Here is an 18532-nt window from a genome sequence, read left to right as displayed (position 1 = left end):
TGTCCACAGTACAGATGTACTGGATATCAACATATAGAAGGCAGAAACTTCATCACATTGATTCACTGCACATTCTCTGCACTTTCAAAGTGACCATGCACAATATATCCCACACTGGAACAGTGCTTCCATACTCCCAAAACTGACAGATAAACAAACATTACACTATCCTAAAATTCACCCAAGATTTTGGCAGCAAAAGATGATGTACCTAAGAGTAAGCAATATAGTTCTGTTCACTGTTCTGTTCACTGACCTCTAGTGAAGAAGCCCTGGTGCTCAGGCACATTACCACCAAGGCAGCAAACTGTAAATGAGGTGATATCAGAGAGAACCTGTATCAGTCTGCACTCATGCAGGCTGGATGGCTGCATTTTGGGCAGTAGAAGCCAAGGCTCCAGCAGGAGCAAACCATTCCCATTCACTGTAGGAAGAGAGGAGATCAGCCATACATTGAAACTCAGCTGGAATGGTGCCAGCAGTTCAGAATCATCCCATCTTACTTTGATGCATATGCTGCTATTGTCAGTGCATACCCTTGGCTGCCATCAGTGAGTTAGGTGATTATAATTTTTTGCCGTAATTTTTTTTCTGAGATATTTTTAAACATCTTTAATCCTTAAACTTGTCCATCCCCTCCTTATATTGCTATTTTAGAATGCCTACTCTGAAACTGTCACATGGTGGAATACTACAGTGTATGTTAGTGATTAAAGATAAACAAACTCCACATGTGGTTCAAAAGTTCAGCTACAATTTGAAAGCTTTGGAGTAAAAATTATAAAAGAGCGGAGGAAAAAAAATTGGAAAGTATAGGATGGAAAATGCAGTTGAGAGGAGGAAAGAGAAAGTTGTAAATGAACATAGAAGCAATTTAATTACCATATACAGCACACTTGTCAAATGCTACATTTCCCTGCTTTGATGTCTGATCTACAGAGAAAAGCTGTTTGCTGTTCCTTCTGAAGCAGTTTGGTTTTGCTTTAGTGATTCAGCAGATACCATTGGATACTCTGCTCTGGGCTTCTGCCAAATGCAGCACAGAGAATTTCACCAGTTGATACCTACACAGAGCTCAATAACTCCTTGTTGAACTGGGGCAAGTCTTTTAGGAAGACATCTGTTCCTGACTGGACCCATAGGTGAGTTGTTTCAATTACTAATTTCCCTTGCTGTTAAAAAAATTTGCACTTTATTTCCCACTTGAATTTGTTCTAACAGTCACAGGTTTGTACCCTGATGACAGATCATCTATCAGTTCAGCATTAGACAATTCATATGTGCCAACAGAGTTATTGGGAAGGGAAAATTCTGTCTTGTGAAAGACTTTCCTTTGGAGGGGGCAGCAACAATCACCCTTAATAAAAGCTGCTCATCAGGATAAACAGCCTTTAATATATTTCTGAAAATAAAAGAAAATCACAAACTTTAGGGAGAAACAGGGAATAATCAAGTAATAGCACTAAAAGCCGGAGTGACAAGTTTGAATGTGTGCAGCGTGAAAGGCAGCTGCTGCTCCAAAGCAGAACACCCTCTCAAGGATTTTTAAATGACTGTCCTCTGTTGGAATATGCAAACCATCTCTGAAACGGAAGGGATGAGGTGCCTAAAAATTGTCGATCGTTACCAACCAAAGTCACTGCAGCAAAAAGTTGCCATAATTGCTCCTTAATAACAGCAAAAGGAAGTTTTAGAGTTGATCACTGTTGCTATTTTTAACTCCCATCTGATGTTTGCTGCTACTTGCAAATATTCAAACACTCTGACATCAGCAGTGCCAGCTGTCCAGAACAAGCAGTACTGGGAGCAGGGAAGTGACTACCTATGGACTCAGCATAGCTGAGTGAAATGAGTGGAACTCAGCTTGCTGAGGAAAACAATGTGATTTTTGCAGGGTTAACCTACTCATGGCAAAAGAACTTGGCTGAGGAACACCATCTTGCTAAAGCTGGCTTCACAGAACAAGAGGTGTTGGCCACAGCAGCCTCCAGGGACACAGATGAGTGTTAGATGCATTTGCATCTTCTGAATCCATAAGGACACAATGCAACCCTGGAAATATTAGTGCTCCAGTTCTGTCAAATGCCAAAGAGGGAAGAGAATAGAGGAATACCCAGGAAAAAGAAATCACAATTTTTATAAGTAAGATTAAGTATGCAGGGCACAGTAATAATGGCTAGAAGGAAATTGGTATCAGGACAGCAGAATCTTGTCTATATCCTCTAGGACCTCACCATCTTGATTTTTCCAGTTTCTGGTTAACATGCATGCTGTGTGCATAACTAAAACCCAAACTGAAATCCATACATCCATCTACTTACTCACCTGCAAGCTCCACATTATCTTGCTCCTTCTATTACTATATATTCACACATATATACATACATAGACAGCATGCATGTATGTAGGAACTAGTTTAACTGTAGTAAACACAATACTTGCATCACAAAAGATGGCTGCTTGCATTTTCTATCTTACACACACTCCTTTATCTGCTCTCCATTTGAGTTTTATTTCAAGTTCACCTCCTTCTCTAGCTACTATTGTTTTATATTGCATGGATGGAAATGTCTGCAACAAAAAGTCGGGCTTGTTTGTTGCTAGAATCATATGGCAAGTTGACCCAATGTCAACCAACACTCCCCATGTATTCCCCAATTCTGACATTCTCAATCTGACAGATGTAAATGCATATGTGAGATGGAACACTTTTTGACCTTGCATGGAGAGAAGACACAGAAGAAGTGATTTTCAGTCAAAACAGTTCACTTTTTATTCTGTGTATCAGGCATGAAATTAAAAATCAGCAGAGCCATGTCTTAAGATCTAAGTTCAAGTTCTCTTGCATGCATCTACAGTTTTGCTTATGACAGACCAGCAGGTACATCACTGAGCACTGAAGGACTTGAATAAATAGATGCTCATGACTGACAGCTGGTCAACCACATAGTAAAAAACTACTCCACAAAGAGTATCCTAGAGGTTGGACCATAGCAGCTAAGTAGCTATTCATTTTAATTTGGAAAAATAAAATGGAAAGGCCAAATTTGAGAAGCTGGGTATGAGCTGATTGCTGCTCTCTCTCCTGCAGAAACCCTCTCCAAAAAGTATGGTAGGACATATAGACATGCGTTGGATTGCAATCCAACTATTGACTTTCTATGTGGGGACCACCAAAACAGAATGAATGGCTGTCACACTGTAATTTAACTTCTGCTCAGAGCACTTGTCAGACTGTGCTGGCTCTCCCAGATTCAATTATGGACAAGCTGGCTTCCAGGAAGATTCACCATGGAGTCCAAATCAGAAATATCAGTTGAAGGGACAGTGGTAGAAAGCCAAGGCTGATGAATGGCAGGTAATTGCTGACAAGCACCATTTGTGTTTGTTTTATGATGAGCCCAAGGGGGGTTTATGGACCAAGACAGAACATGACACCACTGATCATAACCAAGTAAAAAAAAAATGCACTGAATACACGATATAAGGGCCAAACACTTTCAGTATTTGTTTAGCAAAAACCCAGCATAAATGTGTTGGACTCACTTTTGAGGAGTCTTGGTTGAGCTACCAGTTATAGCCAAATTAGCAATATAATAGCATCAATGCTAGATGGTGAACTTTCTTGAAACACAGAGTGTGAGATGCTGGGCTCTGCCTAGATGATTGCACCAGCTTTTTCTGGTCAAATTTGAGAGGCAGGTGTCCTTCTACAGTATTTCAAAGATGGATACATCATCTACAGATGGAAAGAGAGAAATCTCACAATCTATTGCCATGGAATATCCAAGAGTCAAAGAAGGAAATCACACAAGAAATCATAATTTTATACCATTCCTACAAAATAATTTCACTTATTACTTATCACTATTAAATCCTGTTGCCTTGGTAATATTTATAGGCTACATTCAAACTGACCTATGCTCTTCCATCCTCAATACACATTTGTAAATAGCTCACCCTGGCCCAAAGGACATGGAAGCACAATTCTGGATCTTTCAAAGTTTGTCCTTCTTCTGTATTAGCTTGGTTTCACATTCCACTTTGCACTGGCTATTCCACCATTTTTCAAACCTTTCTGGCTATTCTATCTGTCAAGGAAATGTGCATTAGCCTTCAACAGGAAAAGGCCATGTACCTGTAAGTGAAAAGCAATTAAGTCAATAATGGAAAGAGTCAAGGTTTGTGTAGCTCTGTCAGAAAAATGAGAGATTTATTAATGGTACATTGGTTTGGGAAGAGAAACATTAGCTCCTGTTTAGTTAACTTGTATAGGCTTTGTATGCATTTTGCATCTGTGAAACTGGGGAATTAAACTGGGGTATTAATAGATGGACATTAAGAATGAAAGTTTGTGTTCACAAAACCTTTGATCCACCAATCAATATCCACTAGTCCCACCTACACATTGATACAAATGGAGTGTAAGCTTTTTTGTTGCAGTGAGAGAGCACTTACACTTATGAGCTATGAAGGTTTAAATAGGTTTACACCAGGTGGGGAAGAGAATATGAACAAGTTCATCTATGAAACACAGAAGTCACTATGCTTGAATTTTGCAGATTTGTATCAAATAGGTCAAAAAATACTGTGGGCACACCAAGCACTAGAAGATACCAGAAATGTGGATCCTGGGACTAACGTCTTAGGAACTGACTTGTCATTGCCATTCCCGGATCACTTTGCCCAGCACCCTTACCCAAAGCAACTTTATAGCACATTCTTGTTTAAGTACAGTTAGCTTAAATACAGCTCTGTGCTAACAAAGTTACATGCCTTTCACCTCTGGAAGTTAGACTTCATCTTTTACACTGTTGTAGTTACTCACAGACCTCCAAGACATCTCTTCATTGCAAGAAACTTCTTCTGGCTAGCAAAAGAAATAACAGATCTATTGCCTGCACCTTTCTTAGCTCCCTTTAAGGTCCGAACACTGGATGATAGCTAAGGGCTTTATAGAGACAAGGAAAATGACTGAGGTGCATTGCTTACTGTATTTTTACCACTGGGAAATCTCATGGAAGTTACAGGAATCCTGAATGCAAGCCAGAGCAGTCTTGAAATCTCTCTGACTCATTGCAAGTCTCATAAGTATCAAGCTTTCTCAATAACAAACAGTGCAAATATGGCCTAGAGCCACCTCTCCCTTTCCACACTGGATTTCCTTTCTGACTTCATTCCTGCACTGGCATAAAGAAACAGGGCCATGATGCTGAAGTATTTATTGCAGTCCAAGACCACTTGAAATTAGAACTGACTCATAAATAAAGTGGCACAGGCAGATTTGGGGTAAGCATATCTGATTTACAGACTCCGATGCAATGCACAGAAATAGCCTTGATTAGTATCCATCTTAATTTAGTAGCTGTTTACTTACAGCACAGTTTATAATAGACTTTGCCTTCTTTCATTAGTTGTTCATGTTTAGTACTATATTTGCTCCTTTATCACACACACCTTTAAGCAAAGCTGTGGGGGAGAGCAATTAAATGCAATCGAAGCTGTGCCTTCTAAACAAAGATATAGAGGGTGATCCCTCTGCTAACATAGCTGAAGGCCATGATTGTAACTTATAACTAAACAAATGCCCGTATGCATGACATTACAAGCTCTGAACCATGATGTGCAGGTAATGAAACCATACAATCCTTATTTATGCTACAAAACAAGCTGTTACTTTTATTGCAACTAGATAAACCCTTCTGTTGCTGGATGCAGGTGCAGCTCACAGTGAGTCAAGCAGGATTTGCAAACGCTCGACAGTGGCAGGTAAGGGCTGTGACTAAAGAATGCACTTGGTTTTTAAGACCTCATGCTCACTGGAAATATTGAACTGTCCTAAATTCCTAAATTTTCCAACTAGGTGAACCAGTTGGAAAACATTTTATAAACACAATAAAGGCTTAGAATACAGATTTTTAACCTTCCTTTGCCCCACTTGGCCCACTAGTAAACTGTGAAAGAAAATGTTCCTTCTCCTTCGTAAAGCACTTTTTGTTCAAGGGACACCAGGTGCTAAGTACTGCAATATTAACAAGCAGCTTCATTACTATAAATTCATTGTTATTAATAACCATAAAGCTATTATTATGGAAAATGCAGTGCTAGAACTTGGCACAGAGTGCAGCCTATTCCTCTGCAGTACCTCCTGATTATAGCTACCAAAAGGCACGGAAAGCTCCCTAGAAGGCCAACCCAGTTATTAAGTGAGAGAAAAGCTTGAAAAAATTTTGTCTCTGCATTGTCACCACAAAATGTGTGACTAGAGGGAAACAGGAGAAGTTTCAGTGTAGCAGGTTTTTTAGCTGGTTGGGGGTGATAGCAGCTGCACTGCCTCAGGAGCACTGAGGTCTCTGGGTAGCAGGCAAGCACCCCATGCACTGGTTGGGGCTTTGGAAGGAATCATTTGATGCTCTTATTGTAAGCCCTCACCAGAACCATCTGCTTCCCCACAGCAACAAAAAATGTCATCTTGTGCTACTGCCCTTTAGTTTCAGCTCCATGCCCTCATGCCCTTATTTCTATGGCTGGCATTTTAATAAGAATTAAACATACTGACACTTTTCTGATGTTAACTTCCATTTCAGTATCTGCAGAACAGGTGTCATGATGAATTAACAACATTTAATATATCAATTCAATTAATAAAATAATATTAGAATTACAGTTGTAGTGAGTAAAAAAAATAATGTAAATGTTTAGCAGTTTGGAACTCCCAAATGTCAATAAAAATATGCAATAATGATGAATTAATGAATGAACTAATATTAACCTTGGAACCTGAAATAAAAATTTAATTCTTTGCTATCCAATCACAACTCTGCCCTCAGCCTAACCAGTTATTAATAATTTCTCTGCTGCTGCTGAGGGCTATTTTGTAATTTTATTTCATCAGTTTCTAGTAGACCAAAGAGGACGTGTAGCTTGGTTCCATTTTTCATCTCTAAAGACACGGGTATATTCTCTGTGGATGCAGAATTTGAGCTTATGACATGTAAATAAATCATTTTCTCCTGTAGAGCAATCGTAAACAAAAATCATTTATCTTCTTACATTTGCCACACTGGATCATAGCAGTGGCATCCAGAATCTGAATGTAAAATACATGTTTTTTTAGCACTATGACTGTAGAGCTAGGCTTGAATTTAGAGACCAACAAAGCCTGTATCACCATCTACTCATTGGCATATGTGGACAGTTTGATTAAAAGGTATCACCTTTTCCTTATCAGACAGGTAGATGCTGCAACTCTGAAGATGTACTGTGTGTCAATTATCCAACATGCCAATAATAAAATTTTTGCTATGAGAACTGCCCCACTCCTTGCACGAAGGGATATAACTTGTACTCAATTCAGCTTCCCATCTTTCGGTGAGAAAGGTTTGGAATAATTTGAGGATCTATTGAGAGGCAACGGAGAAGCCCATAAACCAATCAGCAAGTCACAACATATCTAAGAAAAAAGGAGATTCTGTGTTTGAGTGCTCAAAGAGCAGAATTTTAAGAGACAAATCATAGAATCTTCTTAAATACTCAGGAAGGGAAAAGATGCTGATAAGCCAATCCAGTTGAATTAAAACAAAGATTTATGAAACTAGATTTTTAGATACACATGTCCCGCATTGAAGTCAAGATGTACTGGGGCAAAAAACATCCAAAGGGAAAGTGTCTGCAGCACAGAGGAATGAAAATCCACTGACAACTGCATGGCAGTGCAGGTAGCAGCATTTCCAGCCTGGGGGATCTGGATTCATGTACATGTAATCCATCAACCTAAAATGTGAGCAATGCTTTGCCCAGCTTGTCTTCTTTAAATATCATAGACCTTCAGTGAGACTTCCAGGACACTATTTCCCTCAAAACTTCAATACCTCACCAATACATCATCCAACAATTAGTTTTGTTAAGCAGCTTTATGATGACTGATGTCATGACCTGCCTCCAATGAAATTAATTTTATAGCCCTTTGTAACTCAGTCCAACAAAACCCTACTCATTTCAACATGGACTCATGGATTATTTTATATATACCTTTAAGTTAATATAATTAGTATTAATAATATAAATTGAATGGGAATCACACCATTTCTTTTACATAGAGCAATGACAGAATAATTACTGCTAGTGAGCATTAGAACTGTACAAAATATCTTTGAATATTAAATCTGATGTAGGTCAAAGTTGGTTTATAAGTATGTGAACAGAGAGCATTTGATGATGTAAAAAAAAATTACTTTTTGTTTCATCTTACATAAGTAAGATATATTATAACTTATTACTTACATAACTAATTTTCTATTTGCAGAGAACAGTTTTTAAAATATCACATTGTTAAATCACTCCAAAAGAAATTGAAAATCCTTAATAGCAGACATATGTTTTCTTTACTTAATTGACTATATACCTGAATGTCTTCACTCAGCCACTGCATTTGCTGATAGAGACTACTAATGTGACAGAGACCTCCAGCAGATCACTATCTCTGTGTCATTAGAAACATCAGAGTCGTGAGCAGTCCCTGCTCTGCCCAGTATTTAATACCTTAACTCATAGGCTGCTGAGTTCTTTTTCAGCTGTACCTGTCTTCCCTGGAGAAGCTGTGTATCATTTTTGCAGTGCCTCCATATTACATGTCTACAAAAGAAAAACCATTTTTACCTGAATTTTTCTTCCTAATTTTAAAAGGACATCCATGCCTGCATCATTTCTTCCAATCATTGTATAGACTCAGAATTTTGCTGAGAGAAAAGGAGGTTTAAAGGTATCTTTTCTTCAAACCAAAAGACAAATGCAAATACCTAGTAAGTGAAACACCACAACTACAGAGCAGGTTTCCTTGTCAAGTACTCTACAAAATAACAGCTTCGCTCATATTAGGGACAGATACCTCTCAGCAAAGAAGAGAGCATTTGATTACATGACTAAAAAAACATTAATCTGACAGATTAATTATTTTTGAAGCAACAGCAACAATGAATTGATTAATATATAGAGCTTTCTATCTCTGTGCATCTGTAGCAGTCACATTAAGTAAATTTCATTTCCCTGAAAAGACTCAGACTTACTAAAAGGTCTTTATGTACTTACAAATGTGTCAACAAGAGAGAGGGAGGTAAGGGTTTCTAAGAGGTATTACTGCAATATATATTTGATAATGAAATTTGCTGGTTAAATTAGCCAAAGAAAAAGAATAAAGGTCTAATGGGCTTAGTCTACCATTCAAAAAAGCACAGATTTCCACTTGTAGCAAAGATATGATGGATGCTGTCTTCAGTGGAGTATCACAGCTAGAAAGAACAGAGATGAATTTATATGTTTGCAAGTGAGACATTTTTACAAATAATTTTCACCTCGAGCATGAACTCTTCTCTTTGACAAACCAATCCTAATTATCATAATCACCAGTTGTAAGAAAACAAAACAAAACAAAACAAAACAAAACAAAACAATCAAACAAAAAACCCAACCTTTTTACATGTCCACTGCAGAAAACCTGAACTCACAGAAGGTCACTGATTACTTAACTCACAAGGAATTGGCACCATTGTTCTGATCCCTGACTGTATTATTGAAACTAAAAATTGATTAATAGCAAACCAACATGTCCAATTATGACACTACCTCTTGAAGAATATTAGGGGCATACATTGAAACAATGATGTAGCTTTTAAGTGTTGCTGAGTACAGAATTAGGGAAATATACAGTGAGCAAAACAGAAAGTAATGAGACAATATAGGTACTCTCTCAAATTCACGTTTACTTTTTTGTTATGGGTGAGAGTGCAGAGGCAGAAGGATGCTCCACAAGGGAGGTGATGGACCACAGACAGAGTTACCAAAGGCAGGTGGCAGAGGTGGGTGAAGAGTGATCTGCTGGGCAGACACCAAGCAGCAGCAGGAGCAGCAGGAGCAGCAATATCAGCATTACACAGGGTTAGTGTGTTGTGGGCACCTGTTAGAAATTTGAATAACACTGCTACCTGATCCCAAACCTATTTATTTGAATCGGCTTCATGCATTTGTGATGCATCATTGTACGTCTTTTCATCAAAGTATCCATTATTTTAATTATTGTCCTGTACCAGGAATACTTAATTATGCATCAGGGAGAATTCCAAGTTTAAAAAAGAAATTTTAAACAGAAAAGAGCTTGATTGTGTATCCTGTTGATACCAAGGAATACCACTGTTCTAGACAAACAGAAAAATAAGAACCTTGCTGATTTCCCTATGCTGATTAAGATTATTCAATACTACAACGTTTTCTTCCCAGGTTTTACAGAACTTCAGGACCAACCCCAGAAGAGAACAAATCCCATGGGAACTATTAACAACTCAGTGACAACCTCACCAAGGGTGTTTCAGTATCCAGAAACAATAAGACCCAGAGTGGCACAGCCACAAGATGCAACACTATATTTTAAAATACAGTCTGAAAGACTGTTTCTTCTGGGCAGATGCACAATATTAACGTGAGGCTGACTGAAGCAGTGAAGAGACAACATGCACCACAGAAGCAAAAATAGTAGCATATAAATTTGCGGATTAGCTTAATACCCAGTAATATAACAATGGTAAACTAGATATCCTGAAAAATCTTTATTTGAAAAATATATATATATATCCAAAACAAGCTAGATTATGTACATTTACTTGGAGAAGGAACTGAGTGGATTTGAGAGAGTGTATAATAGGTGCTCAGTGTCTGATACAGTAGAGATCAGAATCACAGGCTAGAAATGAGGGAACAAAAATGCCTTGCATCTGCCATGGCTGGAGTGCCAGTGTCTAGAGAACACAGCAGGAAAAGCCAGTGCAAAATGCCTGTTGTTTTTGTATCTCTTTACTGAGATCTTTTTCCCATTTCAGTTCAGTGCCAATGGCCCCACATAAGCATTCAAAATACAGCCTGAAATGCAATTGACTTTGTTGGCTGACCCTCAGAGTAGTCCCCCAAAACATTTCTTCCCTTCCTTAGGGGAAAATGCAGACACAATTTGCAGCATCTTGCACAGAAGCCACAGGAGACAGAGGCCTCATTCTCCTCTCAATCACCTAAGGCAATGTCCAGAAAAACCCTTCTCACCCTTTGAGCCTCATGCCACTTTTCATGCCAGCTGCCATTCACTATTCTAATGGCTTCAAGCAGCTCTAAAGTCTGGTAGCCAGGCACTGGCCAGCTGCCTTCCTTGCAGATTTTTCATTACCCCAGGGAGCTGGGTATAACCAGTGCACCCTGAATGTGTTGCAATCCTGAGCTGTCAGCACAGCCCTTGTAGACACTGGCAGAAAAATCCTGGGAGGTGAGCTTTCACCAGGAACTGCAGCAAAGGTTGGCTTCAGGCTTCAGCATAAAAGCTGGCCTTTATGCCACCTTCACACGCAGCCACAAATGAGGGTCTGGCTCTTTGCACTGGACTGAAACATTAAAAGAATGTTTTAAAAGGAATCAAGAGCAAAGAAGCATTTAGTACTGGCTTGTCCTGTTCTGCCCGCTGTGATCTCTGCACATTGGCATGCTGGCCTTGACAGATGAAAAGCATTTTTTGTTCCTTCACTCTAATTTTGCAGTGGTGGCACACACTACAAGAAACAGTGTGAACTTATGAATCAATTACCCTCAAATATCCAACTCCTCCTCAGAGCAAACAGATGTCCCACAAACTTGTCACTGTACGTGGTGATGTCTTTGCAAAGAAAGTTGTTTGGTTGCTTTTAAACAAACTTCTATTAAACAATGAATTAGCACTAGAAGCTATGTGTAAGGTTTGAGGAATAAGTAGGGCTTGGTACCTTTAGGTAAAAATAATTTACCCATCTTTAACTAAAATATTTCTAGATGGTTTACTAGTTTCCTGGTTTTTTGTATTTTAGGATTAGGTGCTGGATCAGGTCTTGGGGTCTTAATACCAAGAAATGAAGGGATAAAAATGGAAGAAATGGAAGAAATGGAAAATGGAAGAAGATGAACAACTTTATTCTTAAGACAGAACCTCTAGAATTCTAGTCTGCTCCTTATTCAAGCCTCCATATCATAATAATTCCGTTACATATTTTTGTCTTAAAAGGTATTAGAATTATTTTTTTCCCCACATCTTTCATGGAAAAGCTGCTCCAGAATTTTACTTTATCAACAACTGAAAATGTCCTTTTAGTTTTCAAATTTAATTGTATTCATGATTGCTTTATACCAATTTGTCATTTTGCCAATATTGCTCTTTAGTTTCAGCACTTCTTCTGCTTCTTCAGTAATTTCCCACACATGAGCTTGCAACTTATTAGTCTCCAAATGCATGACCTTGCACTGCACAGCAGTGAATTTCATTTGATTCTGACTACTCCAGGCCCTACGTTCGTCCAGTTCTTTCCATCTGACAGGCTGTATATTTTACAAGTACACATCTCCTCCTTGGGACAATGATATTAATGAAAACACCGAAAAAAAGATTAATCAGAAGACCAGTCCTAAAAAATTGTGCTGTAATATGAGCCTTCAACTAAAACTTCCCAGTGTCTCCTGTAGTTCTCAGACCTTTATATCATTTTTTACTCACACTGTGGCTTTCTTTCCAATGAGCATTATCTCTAATTTCCCTAAGAGATGCCAGATCACATACCCCACTGCAGTCCAGATAGAGGAGTCCAATTGCATTTTGCTATATAGAAAATGAGTTATCTTATCAAAGATGTCCCAATGGATTTATCCTCAATGTAGTCCATCAAATCAGTGCTGAGCAGCTGCCAAAAAGACAAGTTTTTAAAAGATTGTGAAAATTCCAGGTGCTGTATTTTTTGTCCAACACATTTCACAACTTCTATTAGTGGCAAATGTGGCATTAGTGCCAATGTTTTTCACTGCCAAACTAAACCAAATTCTATCACCACTTGGACCCTGGTAACCTACCTCAGAAGCTACCCAGGGGCAGAGAATCTCCCTGTCTTCTCTGTCTTGAAATTTAAATAGTATCAAGGTGCAGCATTTTCTGTAGAGGTCAGAAAATTACATCTTCAGCAATAATCTCTGAAAAGAACAAAAAGTTCAGTCAGAGAAGAGACAAGATAAAAACATGATTAATGAAGAATTGAACCAATAAACAGTTTCACATCATCAAGATGTCCTTGGTGTGCAGGACTCCTGTGAACAGTTATCTCCTAAACTATGCCAGTTCAATTTCTCCTAGCTACAGTTGGTTCTTTGGGCTGTATCTTCTTGGAAAGAATTCGGAGAGATGGATGAAAGAGATGATAATGAAATGTAGTATTCCTGCATACAGTAATTGGCATCTCAAATTCTTCTACTGTGATGCAGTCCCATGAGTTGATAAGATGCTCCATCTCTAAAATTCTTCTGGTCTGTATCCCAAACTTCTATACATGCCAGGGGTAACACAACAGAAGTTGAAGAGACTGAAAAACTTCCCATTTCAGCAATTCCCTAAAGCCTACTTGTCTTTACAGTTGCCATTTATTTGTCTTTCTTCACAATACCTAATAATGAAAGCATGCAATCTAGATTAACAGAGTTCTGCCAAAATTTTGTGAAAGTTCAAATCAGTAGGGCACACAAAAGCATGGTGTGCCTTCACCTTAGCAATACATCCTGCTAAGCCTTAAGCTGATAGATAAATGATACACATCTCTCAGAGAAATTACTGCTGTAGAAGATCAAAGAGACAGCCAAAATAACTAATGAATTCGCTGTTTAATTTATTTGAACAGTATTTGTATCAGAAGACCAAGGTACAAAAAAAAATGAGACAAAATTCAGAGATCATGTACACGGCTGAAGGAGGAAACATTCTGCTGAAAAATTTTCAGACATCCACAAATGGTAGTGGGTAAAATGGTGACCACACAGTTAAATCACCCTGCATGATGTAATCTTGGCAAACACACTCATGGGAAGGTCATTGGCTGAGGGAGAATGCTCAAAAGAAATGAAAACCAGCCTGACACTGGGGCAAATATGCCTCAGCTCCATGGCAGCTGTTACCAAGAGAAGGCCAAGCAGGCAGAAAGGCACTCCACGTCCTCCTTCCCTCTAAGTCATGAGCAGCAAGAAGGATATACAGAAAATTTCCTGGGATACCTGAATGTCTTCTTTCTTAGCTTAACTAATATTTATAATTTGTGTAGTTCTCAAAACATAACATGGCATTTTATGAAATACAATATGAACTAGAAAGAGAAAAATAAAAAATAAAAAAATAAATCAACTGGCAGTCTAAAAAAGCAAACAAATTAAGAAGAATTCAATGCAGAATAGATTGGCAAATGATTGTTAGAGCTGAAATGGAGCTTACATGAGAGGGGAGGGAAGTCTCTTGCTATACATCCACTGGCAGGATGCTCCAAATATAAGCAATGGTCACAATAAGCTGAAGTCAGGAATGGACAAAGGAAATTACATTACTATTCATATGATTATAAACCTGAGCTACATCAGTGGGGGTCCTTTAAAAAATGGCTGGGTTTAATATCACACATCCAGTATCTAGTGCACGTGGAATACGCTTCTCAATTCAATCAATTAATTTCCCAGCATGACACCACTAACTAAAGTTCCTTGCTAGTTTTACATTATCTGCAAATTTTGAGTCATAGTGTCTACAACAAATGTTTGGGTTTCTTCTGTAAAACTGGAGGAAACAGATAGAAAAAAATTCCCCTAAATTGTCTAAAATTGTATGTCTAAAACCAGTTTCCTCCAGCAGCTGGCAAAAGGAACTTTTGCAGCTCAGTTTTGCCCTGAGCTGGGAGGTAGCTGCTTCTGTGTGTTATGGTGAGAGCTGGATTCTTCACATCCCTTTATAACTTCAGGATTTTCAGTCTGAATCCCTGTTTTTAACTGGAATTTCTTAATCCCTCAGGCCTTAACATAACTCTTATCACAAAAGATCTTGGCTTTTTAGATAAAATCAGGTGTAATGAATTTCAAGAAAACTTCAGGTTAAACTGTATACAATGAACTATGTAGCTTCTGTTGGCTACAGAACTCCCCAATAGCTTTTTAACCTTTCTTTTGCTATCATCATCTCTCTCTTGTCCTTGTTCTATTAACCGTTTTTATTTAATAACCTGTAGTTCAGTTTTAGTATTATTGTTTTTCTTATCTCCAGTACCCAAGAACTCTAATCAGTGTAATCCAGTGTATGATAGAACTACTCTCAACACGATTTCTTTGAAAATCCCAATGTAAAATGAGAAAGGTAAATAAATCTTATAATTGATTTAACTCATTCCCTCCTTAGCGAAACCAGGACAGCACTTTTGTCGAGCAGAAGCAAGGAGAGTAAACAGGGTGATGGTGGGTGAGACATGGCAGGACCCGTCAATGGCTCAGTGCTTTCCCTTCATGAATTTCAGCATGATGGGTTACAGGGTTCTTAGTAACAGTTTTTTGCACAAACATTAAGACACACTTTGAGGAAAAAAAAAGTAGTCAGTATTCAATTATTTTCTTCTGAAAAGGCTACAAAATTTCCATGAAGAAATGCTGCCATCTAAACAACTGTCACTTCAAGGAAAGATCTTTTTTGACTAATACCTTATAATAAAAATCAGGATCAAACTGGTTCCCTGTTGCCTTCTTTCCAGATGTTTTTGAAGTCATTAGGTGTTTGCTTCTTCTTGACAGGGATGTTAAGCTAATGGGGCCATCCTTCCATTTCCTCTCTTTGATGAGGCTGCTCTGGCTTCCAGCTTCCCACATCTTTCTGAAAAAAAAACAAAACAAAACCAAAACCAACAAAAAAACCAACACTTCCCATGGTGAAGACTTGAAGAGCAAACGTGTTTCAGGAGCCGAGTTCTCGGTAACATTTTTGTCTGAAACAATTCCACAGGAGCCGGGTGACAGCACCGTTTCACATGGCCACCCTCTGCCCTGAGGGACGCTCTGTGAGGGGGCTCGCACAGAGTTCCGGGACAACTTTGGACAGGTTTTATTCACTTAGCGGCCCGCGAGCAGCCCCAGCCACTGCCAGGAGAGCAGCAGCACTTCATCCTCTGAAGGTCTGCGGGGCTGCCGACGGCAGAACCCAAGCTGACAGCCGACGGCGCGGCGACGGGCAGGTAGCGGCTGACTGAACCGCAATGACTGATGCACCGAGCCACGCCCCGCTCACCGCCATTTTAAACGGTTCCCTTCCTGCCTCTCACGGGGGGATTTGGGTCCGCCCCCTTCGTAGGTGCGGTCTCAGCCACCTTCGCCCAGGTGAGACCCGGCGGGAGGCTAAATGGCCCTCGTTCTGTGTGTAAAGCTGTGGGTCCCTGGCAGAGCCGGAGACCCGCCCCGGGGGGCGGTAGAGGGGCGGGGGAGCTTGCCCGGTGCTGGGGGGGGCGGTGTTGAGGCTGTTGTAGCGCCGGGAAACGGGTGTGAGGGGACTCGTGATCCTTGGGTCAAAAACGCTTTATGATCGATTTTTTTATAAAAGTGAAAAGCTCTATTTTGATTTTATTTTTTTTTCTTAATTCTGCAAGTTGTGTGTAAAAGGCTGTCTGTGTTGCTTTTCACATAGGAATGCCAGTAGTCTGGGTATGGTTTAGTGATGGTCCTTCTCCCCATTTATTATGCTAACTTGTATTTTGAGAAAATATATACCAGTGTTACAAACCCAGCTTTAAATATTCAATGTGTAGAATTCATTTCTCTGGAAGATACTAAAACCCTTCATCAGTGATGAACTGTTTTCTCTGGTGTGTCCCAACATAGCATAAATCAGCACTGGCTTTGGGCCGGTGATGGTGAGTTATAGGTATTAGTAGTCTTAGGTCTAAGCCTATGTTCCCTGCCAAAAATAGTGTATTTGGGTCATCTTTCAATGCAGAATAGCAGTAGGCACAATTTCACTTGATTTTGCTTCAGACTTCAGAGCAGAAAATCTTGAACACAGCTTTTTCAAAACCCGGATGTTGATCAGAAAAATGGACAAACATACATGGGTAAATGGTCCCTTTCAAGTCAATCGACCAACCATAACTGCTGAGGTTCTTAGGACTGTGTGAGTCCATTCCTCCCTGTCTCTCTTGGGGTTGGAACAGCACTTAGAATTAAGCAACTTAAAGAAGGTGTGTTTGCATTTACTGTTTCTGAAACACTGTTTGTAATTTACTAGGGACCAATTGTTTGTATTGTGGGGCTACATAGACACAAATATTATTGAAATACTGAAATGTCAAACATTACACTTTGAAGGAAAAGTACACAAGAGAAGGTATCTCAGGATGGAGATAAGTGATTTGTCTGAATGGAAGGGTCTTTGGGCTGCTGCTGCTTTTTTCTGGTGTAGGAAACATTGTGAAATTAATGTTAAAGCTGGTCCACAAATCAAGACCTCACAAGGAAAATCCTCATAGGAATTTGTTCTTCCAAAGGTTAATATCTGTCATTGTTGCTTAGCTTTATAAACTACACTCTTGATAGTTTGTCACTGACTGCTGCTTTAAGCCTGTATTTCCTGTTGGACAGGCACATTGTAATACCTGATTCAGAGCAATAAAAAACAAGTCTGATCTGTTGCCAAAAAATAAAACAACTGCTGCTTTATGGCATTCTATAAAGATGTCGTGAGATATCTGTTTACCTGACATATATGCAAGAAATTGAGGACTTATGTTCCAAGATGGTGATGATATTTCTGAAATAGGCCATCTGGATTTTAAGCATTCTCAATTTGTAGAAATTCTGGAGAGTCTAGGAGGGAGAAAAGATAAAAAGGGGGAAAATACTGCAATTACCAATTTTCTGGACCGTTTTCTCTTGTTTTTAAGTGAAGATTACTGTAACAAGAGACAGATACTAGATGCATAATGAAAGCACCTTTTAGTGTCTCAGGTGTTACATGACAAATATTTCATTCACTTAATGGTTTTAGTAGCTACCAATCTTACTAGAAAAATATCTAGACTACACTTGTAACTTAATGGAAATTGGAAAAGTTACAGTTAGGCAGTATATGAGCAATAAATGTATTGCAGTGTCATTTGCAGTATTTTTTGCCTACATGAAAAACAAACATTTTGCTGATATATTTACAGTTATCAGTTTTGTAGCATGAATGAACTTTTCTAACACAAATATTTACATACCAAGGCTCTTGTTTACCTTTCCCTCAAGTTAGGAAGAACTCTCTTGTTACAATTTTGATAGTTACAAGGGTCATCAGTTTCCCAAGTCTGAATAAAATATGTTCTCCATATGAGTAAAATATTTAGGCTGGTTTTGATAGGCCTGTTACAAATGCTGTGGTTTTAAAATTTCATTTTCCTTATAGTGGAAAAGTTTCAAATTAACTTATATTTCTCGCACAGCATGGGATGAACTTCTAATATCTTTTTTTTCTCCATTTTTACTTTATTTAGACAACTTTAAGACTTAAAATTAATTGTTGCAAGTAAAAATAATTATGAATAAAAAAACAAGTTTCATCACATTTTCCTAAAGGAATGATTAGATATTTTCCAAAATAGAATGCTACTCCAATCCATCATAGGTGTACATTCTTTATGAACTCATGCATATTGTCATGGAA

At 38.7% G+C, this 18532-nt stretch overlaps 1 protein-coding gene and 1 long non-coding RNA gene across 4 annotated transcripts in view; one reads left to right on the top strand and one right to left on the bottom strand.

Moving 5' to 3' along the window:
- Positions 1-4001: 4001 nt before the first annotated feature.
- On the bottom strand, positions 4002-15738 carry LOC139801651 (uncharacterized). Its single transcript, XR_011728259.1, has 4 exons — positions 15547-15738; positions 12904-13020; positions 12617-12737; positions 4002-4138 (listed from the first exon to the last, which is right to left on the bottom strand). It is a non-coding gene; the product is annotated as an uncharacterized lncRNA (long non-coding RNA).
- Positions 15739-15834: 96 nt separating this feature from the next.
- CFAP20DC (CFAP20 domain containing) overlaps positions 15835-18532 on the top strand; it is a 50931-nt gene continuing 48233 nt past the window's right edge. For all 3 annotated transcript variants that reach the window (XM_071756137.1, XM_071756139.1, XM_071756138.1), the window contains exon 1: positions 15835-16215. The gene's annotated coding sequence lies outside the window, so the exon portion shown is untranslated. The remainder of the gene's footprint in view (positions 16216-18532) is intronic.

The sequence above is a fragment of the Heliangelus exortis genome, chromosome 12 (assembly GCF_036169615.1).
Source record: "Heliangelus exortis chromosome 12, bHelExo1.hap1, whole genome shotgun sequence".
Classification (NCBI taxonomy): Eukaryota; Metazoa; Chordata; class Aves; order Apodiformes; family Trochilidae; genus Heliangelus; species Heliangelus exortis.
The sequence above is the reverse complement of the archived record's forward strand: the minus strand, read 5'-3'. Positions and strand labels throughout refer to the sequence as shown.